Source organism: Rutidosis leptorrhynchoides, chromosome 3 (assembly GCF_046630445.1).
Source record: "Rutidosis leptorrhynchoides isolate AG116_Rl617_1_P2 chromosome 3, CSIRO_AGI_Rlap_v1, whole genome shotgun sequence".
Lineage (NCBI taxonomy): Eukaryota > Viridiplantae > Streptophyta > Magnoliopsida > Asterales > Asteraceae > Rutidosis > Rutidosis leptorrhynchoides.
This window is the reverse complement of record NC_092335.1, coordinates 157,312,561-157,317,353: the sequence shown is the minus strand read 5'-3', so window position 1 is coordinate 157,317,353 and position 4,793 is coordinate 157,312,561.

Genomic DNA, 4,793 nt, shown 5'->3' with positions numbered 1-4,793 from the left:
CCCTTATTATTAGAATTATAATTAAAATTAAAATTAAAATATAAATTATAAATATAAATATTACGATATAGATAGAGAGATGGATGGATATATGTTCTGAAAAATGATCAGAATTCGGTTGGCTTTATAGGGAGTTTCAGAATTTGGGGCTCCGCGACTCGCGACAATTTTTGCCTTCAAACTCCGCGAGTCGCGGAGTTTGTAAATACATCTCACTCCAATTTGGAGTCTTTCTTGCCGACGGTTTATTTTATTTATATAATATATAAATAATTATAAGAATTATTTAAATATTATATTATATTTACGTGCATAGTTGACTTGTAATTTTTAGTCCGTTGCGTCGAGCGTTGAGAGTTGACTCTGGTCCCGGTTCCGGATTTTCGAACGTCCTTGCGTACAATTTAATATCTTGTACTTTGCGTTTTGAATCTTGTACTCTTGTAATTTCGAGACGTTTCTTATCAATAATTGGAACCTCTTTGATTGTATTTTGTACTTTTGAGCTTTTTGGTCGTTTGCGTCTTCAATTCGTCGAATCCGTCTTTTGTCTTCACCTTTTATTATTTAAACGAATATCACTTTTAAATAGAACAATTGCAACTAAAAGCTTATCTTTCTTGAGGAATAATGCTATGAACTATATGTTCGTTTTTAGCATTATCAGTAACTTTGACGCTGACGCCATTTGGAGGCGTATGTCACATTTTGATGTTTTTACACGAGCAGGGAGCAGGAGGACACTCCTATACACATATTGACAGAGCCGAGCTTCATATTATTCATAGATTTTTGGCTAACTCGATTACACAGAGAGGTCATAATAAAGAAAAAATTACCTTACATGATTTATTCTACCTAAAGTGTATTCGGGAACCTAGAAGCTTTATCAATATCCCTTACTGTGTTGCTTTTTATTTATCTAAAATGGTAGAGGAAATGCAGGACGGGAGTATAATAGGAGGAGGTATTTTTGTTACTCTCATTGGAGAGTATTTAGGTGTTGATAGGAACCAAGGGGGTCCATTACAGCTTTGTAGAGAACAGGTTGAGCCCTTAGGATTGAAAGTTTATGTGGGTGCTAAGGTATTGAAAAGTAGACATAACCAGGCAGTACCCTATGAGGGATCTCATCCTCAGGTAGAGAGAGGCTCAGACGAGGAAATGGAGGAGGCGGAAGACATTAGGGATGTCTTTCGAGATGCTATTCTTGACGTCCACGTTCGTATAGATGAGGAAGCAATGACGAACGCGGCCAGACATAGTATGTATGAGCAGTGGAACTCCGAGCGAGTATACGAGGATTATAGGCGATGCCAACATGATAGCTGGTTAGTTCATCAGCACCAAATCATGAGCCAGCTATCATATCAGGTACCAAATAATTACGTACCTACTCGACCTGCTCATTTTCCGCCACACAGCCCCGATATCCGACCACCCTTTAACCGGTATGACTATAATCAAGCCTATCAGAACACCTATAACCAACAATGGAACCCACCTGACGAGATGAACTAGAACCCATATCCAGACTGATTTAGTTCCATTTGGTTATTTATATGATTTTTATGTTTTTATCTTTTTACTTATTCATGTTTAAACTTATGTTATTGAATATACTTATGTAATCTTTATCATTTTTATTATTATTGTGTACTAATATTTCACATTTAGGATTTGAAAGTGGGATATTAAGTCCTATTTCAAATTGCCATGCATGTTTATATTTGTATGTATGTATATGGTAAATTGTACAAAACAGGGTAAAACAGCGCATTTTCAAATACTGGCATTAAGTTCAGCAAAAGCTACTAATTTTGATGACAAGATAAATGTGATGTAACAACAGACGGAATGGACAAATGATATGTACCATTTATCATTCAGCAAACAAACGCCAATATGTTTGGAAACTTTGGTAAAATTTAATTATTTCTACGCTAATCACCCTCAATAATTTAAATTGTTACTGATTTCTTGCAAATGAGGGCATTGCAAGATCTTAAGTGTGGGAAGGGGTTAAATTCTTTCGGATTTTTTAAAGTTTTTTACTTTAAACACTTGGTTACCATTAGAAATACTAGTAAAGTAGTAGTTGTATTAGAATCTAGTGCTCTCTGATAATAAAGAACAACCCTAGTCTTATATACTGACTACCCAATTCTAGTAAAAATTTTCAAAATTTTCAATTAAATGAACTCAAAATCATGTTTATACATATTTATGAACGATAAAACTAGGTGTTAACACCGAAATTATTGTTACCTCGGAAAGGACATAAATTAAGAAACAAACCAAAATGTTAAAATTCATTTAAAATGGAATAGAGGACAATAAAAAGGAAAATAAAAGCCAAGTGTGGAAAATTTTCACCGAGTTATTCAAAATACATATCACATATTTTTGTACAAATAATTGAAAATACTTTTGTTTTGGACGATAATTAACTGTTTTACCCGATGAAAGAAAAGAAGAGATGGATCTACACGATGAATCAATTCTATCGTTAAAAGCAAGTAAAGTCTTTCGAAAAAGACACGCGCTTCTTGATTTAGGTCATGAAGTTGTCGTCCAGACCAGCTGTAGGTTGATGAAAAATCTAGAAAAGTCATCTCTAAAATCAGCAGGAAATCCACGGACCTCAGCATAAAACAGGGTCGCCAAGTGGTCAGATTTATCCTAACCATGAGAAGGATTTATCTCGTACAATGGGGGGCACCGTGCAAATTAGCTTGATAAGACTAATAAATCAGATCCCCAGAAAGGATAATCTCCTTAAAAGATCAAAAATCAGCTTTTAAGCCTGATATTACTCAATCCTAGAGATTGACCTTAAAGATTGAGAATTCAAACTCATGGAATTCAATGATATCTAAACTCGAGCTTGAACGAGAAAATATTTTGATCAAATTATAAACCGATTTGTTTTCTGAAAACCCATTTTCAATGCGTTCATTACCATTGAACGTAAAATCCTAGGAATTCACCTGGAATTCATTAGGTCATCTGAACCAAATCGGGTGTCAACCGTAAGAACGGTGGTTGCATAGCATGGTCGAAGACAGGACCTTGTGCCAGACCGAAAAATCATAAGGGTGAGCTTTACTATTGTTCCTACAAAGGATAGTAATTGCGTCCGACACGTTATAGACCATAATTAAAAGCATGTCAGGGGACATTGCCTTAACAGTTGCTTGTTCAACGCTTTCCTTTATAACCGGACGGTAGTTTACCGAAAGGTAATATACGGAGCAAGTATACTGGATGTGTTGCTTTCCTAATACAAGGTTAGCAAGTGGGTAACACAAAACCACAAGTTTTGAGCTAAAATTTTCAAATCTGAAACCCACCAAGCCCACAAAAATATTTTGCAAACACCGGTGAAGGGTTATTCCGGAAAACTTATCTAGGGTAAAAACTAGATTTAATTTTCAAAAGATCAAATGTTTTCATAAAGATCCAATTTCCTTAATGGATCTAAATTTTATAGTCATGTGGGTCTGTAAACCACATCGTTACTACCATTGTTTATACTGCAATAAAGAAATCACTGATGTACAAAGTGTGAAGAATAAAGAAGTGATTCTAGTATTTCAAGACTATATTGCTTGAGGACAAGCAACGCTCAAGTGTGGGAATATTTGATAATGCTAAAAATGAACATATATTTCATAGCATTATTCCTCAAGAAAGACAAGCTTTTAGTTGCAATTGTCCTATTTACAAGTGATATTCGTTTAAAAAATAAAAGGTGAAGACAAAAGACAGATTCGACGAATTGAAGACGCAAACGACCAAAAAGCTCAAAAGTACAAAATACAATCAATGAGGTTCCAATTATTGATAACAAACGTCTCAAAATTACAAGAGTACAAGATTCAAAACGAAAAGTACAAGATATTAAATTGTACGCAAGGACGTTCAAAATCCGGAACCGAGACCAGAGTCAACTCTCAACGCTCGACGCAACGGACTAAAAATTACAAGTCAACTATGCATATGAATATAATATAATATATAATTAATTCTTAAAATTAATATATATATTATATTATATTTAAATAAACGTGGGCAGAAGAAAACAACCAAAAGTGGCTCTCCCCAGCTGGCCATGCGATCGCATGGCCTGGAAGGCATAAATCCATGCGATCGCATGAGCCCCTTTTCCAGATCACAGGCCTATAAAAATCGAGCTTTGGTGCACCATTTTTCCATCCATAATATCAATCTCTCTATCTATATACGTAGTATATATTTATATTTATATTTTAATTTTAATTTTAATTTTAATTCTAATAATAAGGGTATGTTAGCGAATGTTGTAAGGGTGTAAGTCGAAATTCTGTCCGTGTAACGCTACGCTATTTTTAATCATTGTAAGTTATGTTCAACCTTTTTAATTTAATGTCTCGTAGCTAAGTTATTATTATGTTTATTTAATCTGAAGTAATCATGATGTTGGGCTAAAAATATTAAAATTGGGTCATTGGGCTTTGTACCATAATTGGGGTTTGGACAAAAGAACGACACTTGTGGAAATTAGACTATGGGCTATTAATGGGCTTTATATTTGTTTAACTAAATGATAATTTGTTAATGTTAATATACAGATTTACAATTGGACGTCCCTATAAATAAACATATACACTTGATCGGACACGATGGGCGAGGTATTTATATGTACAAATAATCGTTCATTTAACCGGACACGGGAATGGATTAATAGCCACTAGAATTATTAAAACAGGGGTGAAATTATGTATAAGGACACTTGGCATAATTAATAACAA